General features: G+C 39.3%; 1 protein-coding gene across 1 annotated transcript in view; it reads right to left on the minus strand.

Annotated features, from left to right (window-relative positions):
• The window catches only part of wde (windei), a 36912-nt gene extending 22781 nt beyond the window's left edge, over nucleotides 1-14131 (minus strand). The window contains exon 1 of the mRNA XM_065233967.1: nucleotides 13973-14131. The gene's annotated coding sequence lies outside the window, so the exon portion shown is untranslated. The remainder of the gene's footprint in view (nucleotides 1-13972) is intronic.
• Between the last annotated feature and the right edge of the window lie 3864 nt (nucleotides 14132-17995).

Genomic DNA, 17995 nt, shown 5'->3' on the forward strand with positions numbered 1-17995 from the left:
AAACCTCCTATACAAATAAGGGGCTGTCCATTTTTGAGAATTTGTTGTTGTTCCCCTGCGTGGATAAATATCCATACTAATTTTAATTTAAAAAATTTAAATCTCACTCGCCAACCAACCATTCTCCCTATTAAACTGTCCACATGGACAGCCCCTAACATTCATGGTAAATATATAAAATAAAGGCGTTAAATTGGACTGAATAGTTGAATAATAAATTAATGGACTCTGATACATTTTCCTCAATATGGAACACAATAGCACATAGCTGAACATGCAAGCTTCTACGTATCATGCTTAGTGGCAAAAGTAGAAAACGAATCATGGTTTCGGAAGACTTCCTACCCTTTTGCTTGGCAATGAAACATTTTTGTATTAATTCAAAACTACTTCTAGAGAGACGGCGATTCACATAGTTGTAAATTGCAGTATAAATCAGAATAAGGTTGATGCAAATTTTATGTTTATGTCATGTCACCCACCCACAAAAAAATCATCTCTATTCCAAATCGTCTCTTCCTCTACACGGATAGAAATCTCCTCATACCTTTTGGCAAATTTCAAATGCTGATTATTCATAAAATGTATAAGTCAACTAATAAGCAGACGCCCTGTAAAAAGTTGATGAAGATCATGTGTCAAATGAAATGTATATGCGGTCACACATACCTCTTATGCATTCTTATAGGACCTTTTGTCTTATGGAATATATAAGGCTGATGTTTTGGCAAAAATGTATAAGTGAAACAAATGAATAAAATGATATTTGATTTTCGTTTCGTGTAAGCTTTATCCTAAAACTTCACAATATTTAAAAAAAATTATTCATTCATTTTATAATCATTTAGTTGTTTCAACATTATTATTTTTTCGTCCCATGTTAATAATTCGCCCCCTCCTTCGACCTGGTGTAGTGATGTAGGACATAAAATTAAATCAATATTTGCATCTAAGTCGAATCGAACAAATCTCTCTCAAACCCACAGAATAGTCTATTTCAGCTAATAATCACTATTAGCGGCGCCAGTGGTGTAGAGGTAAGCGTGATTGCTTCTCACTCCAAAGGGCCTGGGTTCAATGCCAGTCGGCGCCGCCGGGATTTTCTGAGGCATAAAATCTCTGAACACGCATTCCTTCGGAAGAAAAGTGAATCCGGTGGTCCCCGGTTCATGAGTTGAAGGGTCGATAGGTATGGTCCAGGTCACTTAACATATGTGGAACTCGATCAACAAAAATCGACCCCATTTCAGTGATTTCAAGTGGTATAGATGGACATCGATCTGTCAAATTGATTATACCAGCTGTAAAATGAGAAAGGGCATCAAGGGGCTTGTCAATTCTTTTAAATAATTCTATCGTGGTTTATAATTCTATGTGTTCCTAGCACTCCTGAACTCATGTCTTACTATTTCCTTAATCATTTATGTGCTTTATTTATAATTGTATAGCTAACTTTAACAAATTCATCACATTGATTCACACAGCAAAACTATGGCAAACTTAGAAGAAACATGTATGTAACATTTCCTTCTTTGGACATTTTCTAATTTTTTGGGACCAAATGCATCAAACTTTGATTTCATTAGGATTCGTAGGAGGAAAAACACGACCGTAAATTTGGAACTAAGTGCTTACATTTTGAAGGCCAGAGAAAGGAGCAGAAAAATTTGGAACAAGAGTCAGAAGTCCGATTTGTAAAATCAAGAGCCACATGTGAAAAGGGCATACAAGCTTTTTGTAAACAAACCTTTGTAGGCCTTTTTCTCGCCAACCGAGGGTCGCTCACGCAAACCAGCAATATCATCGGGAAGGGGAAAGTGTCCCCTACCCGGCGATGTTAAAGGTTTGCGTTGGTGTCATATGGGTGGCGAGAAAAGGGCATAAGAAGGTTTGTTTACAATAAGCTTGTATGCCCTTTTCACATGTTGTTCTGGAAATATGCAGTGTTTTGAGCTGACTTTGCATCGTTTCATTCGCAAGAATCTTGCAAGCAGGACGATAAATGATATCAAGCGCTTATCAATACCTGCAATATCCAAGATTTCAACACTCCCTATGTTTCTCAATTGCCTTCAATTGAAAATTTCTAAAAAAATACGTGGTAAGGTTGATTCTTGTGGATCGAAAAGACAAAGGAGGAGCTACACACAATCATAACAAAAAAAATTCGACCACTATGGCTAAGGTCCCAGCGTGGGACTCCCAGCTAGATGTATCAAAGTTAAGCACAAGTTACTAACGAAAATAATCGTTCATATGCATCAACTGGATATTTCGTGCTGTGATCGTAAGTTGACTCACTAAAAGCACAGTTAACAGTATTTCAACATACCACAGACATAATGATAGTTTCACACCTATTCGACGTAATAATCAAATCTTCGAATTGTTTGCATTAAATTACATGCAATTAACATAATTTCCGTAATGAATCCAATGCAAACCAAAAAGATCGAAATATTTCATCTGTAAATAGGCAATATTACTGAATAACAACGCTCTTGATTGGCTTCTAACCGACTTTAAAATACTAGTTAAAAAATCCTTTGAGAAGCCCCCTGTCGAACTTGTCGAAAAAAGAATGCCCACACGTCAAACTCCGTCAAGCATTTAAACAGTGGAGGAACAAAAGAGACGACAAATTATCTGGGCCTCACCTGTTAACATCTCATTACGCATTACCGTGGCTATTGCCAATTCGCCTCTTCGGTCACTCTGTAACTCTTCGCTCCTATGGTAAAATCCCATAAGCAGACATCAGTCTGTGCGTGAAACTTGGTGAACATTTCCTTACCCTTTCACTCCTATCAAAAATCCATATGATTCTGTGATTCTGAAGTGATAAGACAAAGTCCGCTAGATTTCATGCATAGATTGTCAGATGCTAATGGGATTTTACCAGGAGTAAAGAGTTGCAGAGTCGCCGTCAACGTCAATGCTTACTTTCATAAGGGCCAATGCTGCAAACGTAAACAATTACTTTTTGCGTGAATTTCTCGAAAATGAAAGCTCACTCAAGAAAACCAACACCATGATTGTGTACAGAAAGAGTCCTCCTATCCTAAGAGATGAGGTGACAATACGGGGACGTCAAACACCAACCAGCTCCTGATTGGCCGATTTCATGTGCGTAAGATAGAGATAGGGATAGATAAAGATAGAGATAGAAATAAAAGAGGAAGAAGCCAATTGTCACCTCTTCCTCTTTGCTCCTATCCGATAAAATTAGTGGCTTACTTGGATTGACTTTGACGTACGAGACATTTACGAAAAAAAACCATTATTTATGTTTTCGACATTGGTCCTTATGAATGCTCAGTGTCGATGTCACGAAAATTTTATTTTGACAACTATGCCAGTTATACCATTGAGGTAAAACAAATAAGGGGTCATCTTTGAGTCAGCTTTTTGCATGAAGTTCCACATATGTTATGTGTCCAGGTGTGAGAGCTGCCTCCCTGCCGTCGGTAGCATTAGTACTTAGTACGGAAAACAAATCAAGGGAAAAAATTAAGAGGAAACGCCTCTTTTTCTGATGACAAAATTACGCATTTTCGTGCACAAAACGCACGGATTTTTTGGATTATTCAATAGATAAAAAAAGCGAAAATTCGGGATCGAATGCTGGAGGATATTTCACTACAAAAAGTCCAGAATTGCAGAAGTTCCATCGGATTAACGCCCGAAGCACGTTGGTGGTCAGACGAAGCGCGCGGCCATCCCGGACGCCATCTTGGAGTGGTTCTCCATAAAGGGTCGATTATCGAGCACCGCTCAGCAATTTTCAACAAGCCATCGTACCAACCAAGATTCAACCAGTGGTAGCAACGAAGACGGTTTTGTGAAACCAGGCTAAGCTCCCCGGCGGTCAGACGAGACGCCCCCTGCCAGTTGGCTTCAAACTGTAGCCGCTAGTCCCACGGTATGCATCCCCCGTTCACCACCACTGATTGAACCGACCCCGGATCGGCCGGACAACTGAAAGTTGCCCTTGTAAGGCCCGCCCATCGTTTCGTCTATGCATGCCAACATAGTTCATCGTCATCAAAAACAAGTGTAAGTACACCCGAATGTCTCTCTCTCTCTCTCTAAAAACTCTCTCTAGAGCCCATTGTGGGCCAAATAATCAAGCATGAAAACCTATTTGTCGGCTAGTATTACTTCAGGAAGCACTCCCTAAGTTCCTTCTTTCTTTGTTCTCGATTCTCGTGCCCAAAAAGGGGTGTACAATCCTCGCTCTTTTTGATCTGCATTTAGAACTGCTACTTTGGATCATCTCCACCTAGTTTCTAAAAATTGATTGGTTGATATTCGTTCAGGAACTGTCCACCGACAATTGTGTGGCTCCTGCCAAGGTAAGTGACTTGGGTTGAAGCTGCGTAAAAGTGTTCAAGAATAAGCGACCCCGTGCTCTGCGAGCAGCATGGGAGGTAACATGTTCAACGCGCCGAACGGATTGCTGCTGCTGATGACGACCGTTCGGCGAGACCGGATGGAATTCGATTTTGAAATCTGTGTTTGGGAAAGCGCTTTTTGCAGGCAATCGGTGATAATTTTGATTACCATTGCATCAGTTGGACTATTGAAAATTGATAAAGTGTTCAAAATTTCCAATCGATTGGTTTGTTTAGAATTAAAATCCATTCACTATTGACAGAGTTATAAGTCAAAACCTGACCACTTTTCGTAACGCGATCGATTTTGGTTTTTTGAAACTGCACCCCCAATATGTTGCCGAAAGACGTAATCCTACGTCAAAAAAAATACGGACGGATTTTGACAGGTTTGGATTTGTTTCATACGACCGGAAGGTGTATGCTGGTGTACGCCTTGCCAAATAGATTTCCTACGCAAGTGATCAATCTTTTATGTGAATTTCGCGAATAAACATGCTGAGCATTTATTTTAGCTAAACTTGCCATCCACTTCTTTCTGTGCCACCTCTGAATTTAACGCCTAGCACCTAGAACATGTCCGGATGAAGCCAATCTGGTTCTGATCCCTCTTTATGACCTTAATTGATTTTTTTTTTTAATTTTCATGAGGTTGTGTGTGTTTCCCCTTAAATAGTGACCACAACACTCCATCTCCATACATAATTTAATCAAATCCTTTTACAGGCTCTTGGAAGCTCAAGCATTACACAAAGCGTTAAAACCGTCATGTAAGCCGATGAAAATAATTTTCCCATACAATTAGTCTAAATTTGCAGTTTTTAAAAACTGGCTAATTCCCCGGGAGTACCTAGACCATGCTCGGATGAGTCCAGTATAGCAGTGCCCTTTATACTCGATATAACTAATAGGGGAAATGCAGGTAATGTCGGCCTAAGTGTCCCTAATTTGGGCCCATACATAAATTCAGCAATCAACTAAATTTTCAATAGCAACCAAAAATATCCATTAGTAACGTCCCAATAACGCGTTCATCTAGATAAAATTGATAAATAGCAGACTTTTAGCGATGGGCCCAAATTAGGGACATGTAGGCCGACATTACCTACATTTCCCCTATTTGATTTTTTACAATTCTTGGCGAGTTTTGGTCCAAGTCAGAAACTGACCGATTCCCGGGAGTACCTGCAACATGTACGGGTATGGCCAATGTGGTCCTGTACACTCAATATGACCACTATTGATCTTGTTCTTGAATTATCATGTGTTTTGATATGCTGCATGATGTGTTTGGCGCGTTTCATGTCACTTCTTGTCGAGCTGCTTGTCTCGAGTTGAAATCTGGGACCTTGATTTAACGTTGAATTCGGAGGACTTCCAGTGCAAATTCAGAGGACTTCAGTCCAAAATTCATGCCTTTCCAGGCAGGTCCAAGGACAGCACCATACCATATTTCTGATGTTAAGAGAGATACTTAATGAATGTTTATATCAAATTTAAGGTAAACATGCGATTACAATATAACCGGTAGAAGCTATTGTTTCGGTGTGCCGTTGGAAGAAAATCAAATTTGATTAGCAATGGTATGGAGGTGAAAAATACTCATTGTTTCGACTTTGTCAATGGAAACACATGGTCCACCTGAGCTGAAATATGATCAAGACACTAGATGCGAATGTTGTTGAGATGGAAGCAATTTTCCGGATTTAAGAGTAGAAAGTGGCTTTCATTAAGTTCAACTTAGAGGAATCAATGCTGTATGCATTTAGATAATATTTTAGACAAATGGTAAGTTACAAATTCACTGTAGTCGTTGTCGTAGACGCCGTCGTAGTCGCCGTAGGCAGTACCGTTAGTATATTTAAAATTAACCATCAACCACTGAAACTATATGAATTTTCGCGTATTTCTGTTGTTCATTGCATACCAAGTGAAATTCGAGAACGTAATATCATTTGAATAGCTTGTTTAACCAGGGCTTAAACAATCGTTACGTCGGTCATAGCTTGTTATGATTGCCTGAACCATGTGTAAAGAGCAAATCGAAACATTAAACGTCGCGTGAAAGTGGAACTTAATGAAGGCCTAAGTACTCTTTCGTAGCTTTTAGTTTTAGGATTTGAAAGATCGTCGGTTGCAGTGGATTGCTTACAGATCAAAAAATGCAGTCCCAGGTCCTTTCATATTAAAAATGTATGGTAATATCAACAATCAATACGAAACTATCGATTTTAAATTGGCTCACTACTTGACTAGCCTATTGGTCCCAAGCAAATCGATTAACGTACCCCATTCTAGTCGAAATTCTAGTACTACACTATGTTTGTTTTGATTCACTGTGAAAGTTTGACAGATAAAATGAGGGGTTTCCTGGATTTTTCAATGTTTCGAGGGGTGTATCGATTAGCTTGGGACCGAAGATAGTACCAGAGCTGAGCCAAAAAGTAGAGCTCGTTTCTTCGGAACCTTCTGGTCTTAGAGTTACCTCTATGGTAATATCGCTTGTTTATCGTGTATTTTGTAAAAAAAATTCGGAGTTGGTTGGAAATGCTAACATGAAGCTTTAGTGTGATGATTTATTAGCTAGAGAATGATCTTTAGAAGAGTGTAGGTGGATAGTTCCGTTAGAGTACGGCAGTATGAAAATTGAATAGAAGTTGAAAATGAGCGAAGGGCCATTAAAGCGACAGTTTTACAAGGTAGACGCACATTTTTGCCTAGCCCGTACGATGTACGCGGGGACTTGAAGTATGTCTCCAAGTCCACAGGCAAAAATGTGCGTCCCTCTTGTTGCTCATAAACTGACTGCGGCTGTGGAATAGTTCTAGCGACGTTTTTTATCACTTAATGGCCCTTCGCTCATTTTCAACTTCTATTCAATTTTCATACTGCCGTACTCTAACGGAACTATCCACCTACACTCTTCTAAAGATCATTCTCTAGCTAATAAATCATCACACTAAAGCTTCATGTTAGCATTTCCAACCAACTCTGAAAATCGTTAACTTCGCGTATGAAGTAACATAAAAAACACTTTGAATGTAAAAAAATTCGTTGTCGTCGGTGCCGGGTTTGAATAGTTATAACAACTTGAGTAACGGTATAATGTGATATGAGGGGCTCGGTGGCCTTAGAGCAACCGTTTTTGATTACTGAGCAATCTCAAGCCCATCCACATTCAAGATTCGTCAATCGTTTTATTTGTGAACATGACTACATGGTAATAACAGCAACTCGATGATTAAAAAGAAGCTCGTCTGCCTAGTGGCAAACGTTTTTACTTACTGACCAGAAGACCATGGGTTCAATACCAAGCTCCTTCGCGTTATATGACTTAGGATATCAATTCAGCTTATCGTTTACCAAAACGAACCCTGCTGCAAACCCAACCCTATTACCCAATATCCCAGTGATTCCTCGTGGAAGTTCAGAGGTGTTCTCGGCTTCCATCAAAGCGAGTGTCACGTTAACACATTCCTACCCCTTCCTTTCTTGACCTGTGTTCGGGCGCAACCTGCGTTGGTATTGCCTAGTTTGAGATCACCAGTTTTTACACATTGAGGATGATTGCTAGTCCCAAGCATCGTCTATTGGTTCTCTGCGTAATTACAGCTGGTCTGACAATAACAGAGTAGCAACCGTGGGCGGTCAATCATGCTCATGCTCATGCTCTATGCTGTATGCATTTAGGAACAACTGTGATGAATTAATTTTACATTATGCGGATGGAAAGTCAGTGATGATGGCAAGCTCCAACCGGTATTTTCTCTGGATTAAATCTCTAATCAGGGTCAGTAGAGCAGTACCAGGCAAAAAACGAAAAACAGAATAACATGTTTGAATTGAATTTCTCCGATTTGTATGGAACTTTAAGTAATTGTTTTTTATGGGCAATGATTCACATTTTTGCTAAAATTCGACCATTTTGAATCTTGTAAATTTTAAAAACGACGCCTTTTATAAAAATTTAGTACGGAAACGGAATTTCTGATTAAAATGACGTCTGCAACAAATGTTAGGAAAAATAATGTCTTTTTGGAAAAAAAAATGTTTTTTTTATTTATTTTAAGTTAAAATTAAAAAAAAAAAACTCAACTATCTCAAAATGTACTTGCCCGATTTTAGATTTTTTTTTCAGAAGAAAACTTATGAAACATGCAATTTGGCATGTTCAAAACTATGAACACTTGAAAACAATAATCAATAACAAGAAAAAAAATAAACTACAATTCCAAAAATTTGACCATTGTTACTAGGGCCCAACCTCTGTCACAGGGAGGAAATTTTTGTTAATGAGAAGGGTAAATTAGATCTGGATTCACTTTGGAACGTGATGCCATCTTTTAATAATAAGTTTGCGATTAATGCGATCCTATCAACTAAGTGATGTTAAGGAGAGTGGGATTGAAACCTTAGTTTTTGCTCAGCAAGCTAAAATGATTGCCATTAGGCCAACGAACCCCTTACATCACAGATCGTTTAAGCCCGTCGACATGAATCTATTTAAATGTAATAACGTTCCCAAAAGCAGTCAACTATGTTTTCGAAACCGGATAGTGCATACGTTACATTTTACCGAGACTACCACTTTTCCGAAAAATTCAGACCGAGTTTTATATGTGTAAATTTATAGCATTTAATTCTACAAAAAATAACTTTATACTAGGATACGTCCTAGCCAATGATCTTCTGTTCACTAAGTAAAAACGGTCACTACAGGGTAGCCGAGCCCCTTACATCACAAAAAATCACTATGAACGACGGTCGCCCGAACCTTGCTACATGAAGCTATTTGAATGGTATCGATTTAATAAATCGTGTGGTTGTAAGTGTGACGTAAGTCATATCTCACCCCAATGTCACGGAGAACAGGTACAGAAATGCCAAGTCTGAACAATGCATGTTCTCTGCGAACTTTATCACGCTTGGATCTTCTAGTCAACACTGCCTCGAACTTTCTTCCGTTGTCAGCGATACAAAAGAACTGGCTAGATTTATTGAAAATCTTTACACATCACTGTTCGTACACAGTTCCATCGATCAGTTTTGATCTGTTGTCGATCGCCCGTCCACAAAACTGGCTTGATAACTACCCACAAATCTGCTTCATGGCGGCGAAAAACGATGGAAGATGATCTGGAAAACTTTTGGCCGGCGTCTGTGGTGTAGTGGTAAGCGTAACTGCTTTCTCACGCCAATAAGTCTGGGTTCAATCCCAGCCGAGGTCGGTGGGATTTTTCTGAGGGATACAAATCTCTGGTCACGTCTTCCTTCGCAAGGGAAGTAAAGCCGTTGGTCCTCGGCCCATGTGTGTTGATGGGTGCGATATCCTACGCAGGTGTGAAAGCTGCCTCCCTGCACATTCGATTGTCGTCAATGGATGAAAATCCATGTCCGTCGGTGATTGGCACTAGATTGCGGAACAGAGACTGACGTTAAATAAAGGAATTAAGAGCAAGAAGAAAACTTTTTGTAAACTGCGTTCGGGTTCGGAATAGTGATCGCTCGGTACATCTCACATTCCTACTTTTCCTTATGTTTTTGTATGTTGAACAAATAAGTCCATGTATCAACTCCTCCGGTAGCTGTCCTGAATCCTTGATCCTGACAGTCAGTCGGTACAGACAGTACATATATTCGGGCAAATTTTAATAAATTTCGCTAGCATCCTTCCCGGCTCCCTTGGTGTTCTTTAGCAGTTTGATAGTATCCATAACTTCACTTATAATGGCAGTTGGCACTTATAATGGGAGTCTCCCTTGTCCGCCGTGAAATCATTCTTTCTTCTGTCTTGTTTACTTACCTGCCTCTAAGAAATTCAGATGTTCTACGTTGTGCTACTTCCATCTTTCGATCAGCTTATCCCGCCCGACACATTTCGGCTCGCGGCTGAAAGCCTTAGCGCGATGCATTCTTGTAGAACTTATGCAGAACTTGAGAAGAATACAGCTGCTCCATTTCCACGGACTCCAGCTCTTCCAGGCAGCAGCATCTTTCCAGCGGAAAGATGAAATTGCTGTCCTCGTTTCTGTTTGTATCGCTCCACGTTTTGACGGGTCGTTTTGTCGATTATACTCCACGGACCCCATGGCGCCTTCTGCTGCGGGTTGCTTTGTCATTACTCCCATCTGACCTCATGATCCCGAGCATTGTCTGACCAAAAAAATTGAGCCTCCAAGGACTTCATGTACCCCCTGACGATAATAGGTAGTGACGACGCCACCGTCCAATTTTACCTTCATTTTTAAAAGCCGTTCCACAATTAGTAATGAGCAGTTACTCTAGAAAAAGCTGAATTTTAAATCCAACTACCGTTCATGTACTGGCGACGACTCTCTGCTAATAAAACGACACCACATTCCTCAACTCCTCCCATGATCCTGTTCTGATAAATGTTACCCCACTATCCTCGAGTAAATCGCAAATAATCGGTCCCATCCGTAGATTCAAAGTAAATTACTAATTATTGATTTCTTCTGGATTCCACGTTTATAGGAACACTACCGCAACTATATGTGGAAAGGAGTCAAAATCTTAAGGAAAATAAAATGTTTTCCGTCATTTTTGGGCTAATTTCAAGTTACAAAGAACTTGTTAAAAATCGAGCTTTGTAATTAAGAAAACTGTATTATCAACTAAAGAGATGTATACTACTGAAATCAGTTAATATTTTTACCGAGCTGAAATATTTATCATGCTTTTTTTTCTTCTGTTCGGGACCTAACACCACTGCGACCAGTAATTTGATCTATTGTAGTGCTTATTCATCACATTATCAAAGCTCGGTTGGGAAAATATTGAAATTTCGGTAATGTAAACCAATTTTACAGTTGGTACTGTAATATATTTACCGAATTGCTGTTTTCAATTTATGTCAGAAAAGAACACCGCATCTTTTAAAAATGGAAAATTTAAGTGATCTCAAGCTTAATTTGAGGTAAAATTTAAATAATTGATAAAAATGCATTCGTTAAGAACTAAGACCAAAATTGCATTATGTCGAAAGTAACATTCGCAACGATCCGAGAAAAATAAAGTTTTGTTGTGATGATCGAAAAGTTATTCCTATGTTCAATTAAGCACATATGATTTCATAGTGATAGAAATGTTTAGCATATTAAGCAGGATTTTAATCATACAAAGCAGATCGCTAGCTTTCATGTAAATCACTGGTTTTTTTAGTCAAAAGTTATTATACGTCGTTTGGTGGCCCCACATTGTTACATAAGTCAAAGTGTATTTACCAGGACATTTGGGAGAATTGTCAATCACGTCTTCTTACGTGTGTCCATTCATCATTTTAGGACCACCGAAATCATCTTAGCAACAAACAGTTCGGTTTATTCACTTTAATAATGAGAAAACGAAACGACGAACGTACATTTTTAATGTACTTACGGTACCTCCATAGAAATCGGGTGACTTACATAACATCGAAAAATATTTTGATCGGAAGGTTATTGCGTCAAAGAGCAATTTGACTGGTAAATAAATTTAAAAATGGGATATGGTCCTATATTCGGACAGTATATAGTGTAATAGCAGGAGCATCGATTGACACTAATAGCTCGACTTTGTTTACCTTTGTTACTTTCGACGTAATGAATTATTATTTGCATCATTTGTGATCAATTTGCCTTGATTTCAGATCCGGTAAAAACCAGGGGGACTCTATCCCTGTCAACACCATACAGATGCACCATAGACATGATGTTGACATTTATGGGCAATCTGACACTTTTGGGTAAACTGACAGCGGAAAACTGACGGAGGTATGACAGAATAAAACTTCTTACTCTTTTACACTTACATCACAGTGCTGAATACTAAAAAGCGTAGTCTGTTGTTATCATCGTAACCCGTATATTCATCACATTGATGTGAGCTATGACGAAATTCTTGATTGTTGCTTCCGTGGTAAGCACACTGTAACATGAGCCGAGTGTTCACTATAGCTTACCGAGCAAAATAAAGGAGAAAAATCTATACAACTCTCTAATAAGGAAAAATCCCAAAGGCTTGGTTCTACACATTGTAGTTTCATTTTTATACCGGTGATCTTGACATTTTTATCTAGGGGATAATTACTTAAAAAAGATTAGATTTTGATAAGTTCTTTAGTGGGAATGACGCTAATGAAGACTGCACATTATAGTCGAAATACGTATCTGTCATGGATACCAAAATTAATTAAGTGGAATTAATTGGAGTATAAGCTTTTTTGCTGTTGTCTTTTTTTCTACTTATAGGCTTTTACGTTTTTTTTACGAGCGTTTTTCCGGCTCTCAAGTAAGTGTTCTCGAAACACTTCCACAGTTATTATAATTGAGAGCATTCTAAACCAACCAATGCATGCAATTTGTATATTGTGTGACATGCACAAAGATAATCTACGCCCAGGAAAATCGGCAAAATTTCCAACCCAAAAGATTTCCTCGACCGGACCGGAAATTGAACCCGCCGCCTCCAGCTTGGTAATAATATTCCTTTACTGACGAGGCTATATGAGGCCCCACCGGCAGCCTAACCCTCATCTAATTTAGTACAAAGTATAAGTATATGCACATATTTTAAATAAGACTCTTATTCAATAAAAGTGGATAAGCTCATACTTTATAAAAAAAACCTATTAAATGCCGAGAACATTTCCAAACCGAAAATTTCCTCAATGGAGGGGGAGAATCGAGTCCGCCACCATCACAATGGACGGCAATGTTGAAGGAGACTTTTTTGTACATCATCGTATTATAGTTTTCATGTTATTACTTTCCCACTTTTGTATTTACAACATCAAATAACTATAAAACGAATGATTTCAACAAACCAAATGCTTTTTTACAATGTGTGTTTACCATTAAATAAGAGTAGCCTGTGAAGTGAACACAACACTCCGTCTTCGTACCTAATTTAATCAAATCCTTTTACAAGCTCTAGGAAACTCAAGCATTACACACGAAGCGTTAAACCCGTCATGTAAACCGATTACAATAATTTTCCCATACAGTTAGCCTATAAAAAGTCTCGTTCAACTTACATGATGCGGCCCTTGAATGATCGTGAATCATGCCACACCGCAAGTAATTTTACGCCAAATCATTGTAACCCAGATAAATGGTCAGATTTCAACCACCCCAAATTGTTGGTCCCTAGCACGCAGACCAAAACATGCGAACCGCTAGAACCAGAATACAATGAATTACTGAATCGTCAAACCCATTAAACTTAAACCATTCGTTTAAAATAATTAATTTAAGTTGCTTCCTAAGCACCACGCACATTGCACACCAGACGCGAGCAAAGATGTAACAACAAACACGCTTATCACCTTGACGACCCGACCCGCGCCCCTCCATAACACTTTCATTACACCTGCCGTAACAACGCGCTGTATCCCAAAACCACCAGTCGACATAGGCGCAAAGCAGAAAAATTAAATTCCATCACCATCCACCCTAAAGCACACCCGAAGAACCCCTCTAGTCACATCCCGTACACAAACCATGCTAGAATCCATATGGGAAACAATAGTCATACAGGCTGCTGCCGGGGTGAATTTGAGCAAAAATAAATAAACTTACCGGGAGATCCGTCACACCACAGCACACAACCTATAGGGGAAGTGGGGTATGTCAAGCACGAGAGAGGGTGTAGAAACTGTAAAGATCTGTACACCGAAAACACCGAGCTCGTGAAACACGTCTTCCGTTTAGCAGCACTGCACTAACACTAGCAACGCTGCCCCGGTCGCCGTGATGGCAAACAGCACCAAGCAAGCTGACCTCGATTTTTCTCCACGTTCGGCTCGCAACCCGAAGTACACCCGAAGTCGAGCCGAAGTTTGATGTGTAGCGCGGATGTAGTACAAAAGTTTACTAAACTTGACTTATTGAAACTTTACGGCATACTATGTTAATTAAATTAAATTAAATGCTGAAAATGGACTTCAATCAAGTAATCAATTAACGTCACTTTCTCTTAAATTATCAGAATGAGGTTAGCAAAAATTATAAGAAAGTCTCGATTTAAAAACAAGCAATCTTATGAGATTTAAAATCTAATATAAGACATCAACTTAGCAGATTTCAGTCTACACTTCCGATCTATACAATTCATCAGCAGCTTTGAAGAAAAAATAAACACCTAAAAACTCATTATTGATGAAGAAGTACTCAACCAACATTCAAAGCCGTACTTCAATATCGCTATGAACGTACAAAAAAACATCCATAGCAGGCAGCAACAGCAGCAGCAGCGAGTATTCGTTTCGAGAGAATTGAGTAACCTCGCCAGCAATCAAACTCAACGTAGCGAAAGGCAGAGAAAATGAAAAAAATAATAATGTAGGAACGGATCCCGTGTCGGGCAAATTTATTGTGTTTTAGACTGTATTTCAGCTTGTTTGTTAAATGATCATTATTTCTTTGTAGTTTCTTTATTTCCTTTAAGACTCATGTCGTGCATCAAAATGTAATAATGTCCTTTAATATTGTGATTACATGCGTCACATTTTTGTTTAAACATCCAAAAATTATCAAAGTGATCCTTTCTTTTTGTTACGTATTGCAAATTGATTGTATTTGTAATGAGTAACATATCACGCATCAAATAACCGAACAGCTTACAATGTTTCGTTACTGCGCACGTACACGCATAACAAAACACTAACATTACCTCTCCCCTAACTACCACACCCACAAGCCACCTCAATCTTCATACAATGAGAATTCGTCAGAGCTTGTGAGCGAAGAATAACAACAAAAAGAAAGCAAATAAATAATAGCCATTGTACCCATGCACCCGTTTGCAGAAAAGTGGCAGGCGAGTTCACGACGGCCCCCACTACCCACTCCTCATCGATAACATTTTGCAAGTAATGAATAACGCTTGAAAACTTACCAAATTCGACAGCAGATTACACTAAATTACAGCGATGAAAATTCCACTCACAGTACACACTGAATGGTCCTTCAAGCACCACTTCACCAATACTACTTTGCATTCCCCGCACCGAACTTGGCTGCTGCTGTTGTGCTAACAATGCGACGTTGCCGTGATGGTTTCCTATGACTACCCACACCGCACTCGGGAAGGCACGAACACCAGCCGAACACGCCCGAGTGAAGTTTTTCAAGGTTATTCAGTATCAAAGTTAGTTCAAACTTTGCCTAAATGGTGTTAATTTCTGTTACACATTCAATGTGTGCTTAGAAAATTGAAAACGAACCCCCGCGGGGGAAATTCGGAATGCTATGATGTGTAGATGTTCATATAAAATGCAACTAAGTTTAGTTTACATCATATTTTCCTGATTAGATTAGTAATTAACAAGAAATCAATAAAAATCCACACGAAGATCACCTGGGGCAAACCAAATCATGATATCTCATAGGAAACGCCACAGAGACAGCGTAGAATTGAACCGAGAATTGAACGGAAGAGGCAACACCAGCAGCAGCAGCATAATCTACGCCATAGCTAGCTTACGTGTGCCCCGTAAGCAGTCAACTCAGCGAACACCAACTACGATGAATTTCTGCTAGTCTTTATCTTACTTTCTGATATCATCCAATTTAGTAATGAAATTTCCGATATTCCTTCTGCTATCATTAGGTACTACAGTGACTACCTCATTACATGCCGAATGCCAATCATCATCAGTAATGAAATAGCACATTTTTGCATGGTATTCCCGCAGTCATTGATTGACCAACACATCACCAACAAGTGAAAATGCTTATACGAAACAAGATGGCGCTCATGTGTTCGTCTCAAATTTATTTTGGCATCAGACAACAAGGTCATTGCCATTAGATTTCTTGTTATCTTATAAACTTATGTAGTTTTAAATTAATTCCAATTAATTTCTCCTAAATCCTTCTCAAATGACTTATTACTGCCAAGGAATTAATTTGCTCAATCAAGCTGTACTGAATTTATTAAAGTGCAAAGTAATAAGAAAGCTAACACAAAATTAGTTGTGCATTTTAAGTTAACTTATGAATATCCGATAGCAAATAAGTAATACAATCAATTGTTTGCTATCCATGTCTCTATCATCGTCTCTATACATACAACGTCACGCAACATTTGGACATTGTAGCGCAACATGTGTGGTTTTAGGATACGTAGCACTAGGGTAACATCAGTGATTTGTAATCGATTTTCCATCAATATATCTGTTTGGGCAATTGACTTCTTGCCGCAAGATATCACTAATACAGCATTGCTAGGGTACCGTGTAAAATCGATTTGTTTATTATTTTCAACCACGAGTGTGGAATTGAAATGAGTAGAATCGAGTGATTGTTAGACCGTATGTAAACTAGAAACACTGGAATAAGAGACCAGCGGAGACACTGTTATGATTCCAATCGAACTGTCAAAAGCGGTTCCAATCTGCAATGTTTACAAATGGTTTGCTTCAATTAGGGAGGAGTATTAAAATCGTTTAACAATCACTCATGAACTCGCTCGTCGGTGCATTGGCGAAGTCACTCGCAAGCAGTTACAAATGCAAGTGATGCCAGGATTGCTTTGATGTTAATCTTGTTGCCAAATTCATGTTTTTTTTCTCCGCTGGTCTTTTATTCCAGTGTTTCTAATGTAAACTATAGATACTATGGATTCCATAGATAAAGGGTGATACGGTCAAAATTTGGTCAAGGGAAAACGCGTGTAAATCGGTGAAATCGTTTATTTAAAAAATCAAATTAAATTTCTTTTTCAAGTTCAATTAGTATAAAATTCAGGAAAAATATTCAGTTAGGCTTCCGCTTTTCCAAATCCGAATTGCCGGGCCTTACGCTTGAGCCCTGCCATCAGATTTTGTACAGCCACCTTGTCCACCTTCTTCGCCGCAGAAAGCCAGTTTGCCTTGAACTGCTGCTCGCCCTTAGCAGTTTTTTTGGTCTTCTTTAGGTTCCGCTTGACAATAGCCCAGTATTTCTCAATTGGGCGGAGATCTGGCGTGTTGGGAGGGTTCTTGTCCTTGGGAACCACCTGCACGTTGTTGGCGGCGTACCACTCCATGGCCTTTTTACCGTAATGGCAAGATGCCAAATCCGGCCAAAACAGTACGGAACAACCGTGTTTCTTCAGGAAAGGCAGCAGACGTTTATTCAAACACTCTTTCACGTAAATTTCTTGGTTGACAGTCCCGGAAGCTATGAAAATGCTGCTTTTCAAGCCACAGGTACAGATGGCTTGCCAAACCAGATATTTCTTTGCGAACTTTGACAGTTTCATGTGCTTGAAAACATCTGCTACCTTTCCCCTTCCTTTTGCCGTATAAAACTCCTGTCCCGGAAGCTGCTTGTAGTCGGCTTTGACGTAGGTTTCGTCGTCCATTACCACGCAGTCAAACTTCGTCAGCATCGTCGTGTACAGCCTCCGGGATCGCACTTTGGCCGTCGTATTTTGTTTATCATCGCGATTTGGAGTCACTACCTTCTTGTAAGTCGATAGTCCGGCTCGTTTTTTGGCTCGATGCACGGATGTAGACGATACACCCAGCTTATTTGCGGCATCTCGGAGAGAGAGGTTAGGGTTTCGCTTGAAACTACCGGCAACTCTCTTTGTCGTCTCAGCGGCTTCCGGTTTTC

This window comes from Ochlerotatus camptorhynchus, unplaced genomic scaffold, assembly GCF_037179485.1.
Source record: "Ochlerotatus camptorhynchus isolate MF236.1 unplaced genomic scaffold, CSIRO-AGI_Acam_v1.1 ptg000423l, whole genome shotgun sequence".
NCBI classification, from domain to species: domain Eukaryota; kingdom Metazoa; phylum Arthropoda; class Insecta; order Diptera; family Culicidae; genus Ochlerotatus; species Ochlerotatus camptorhynchus.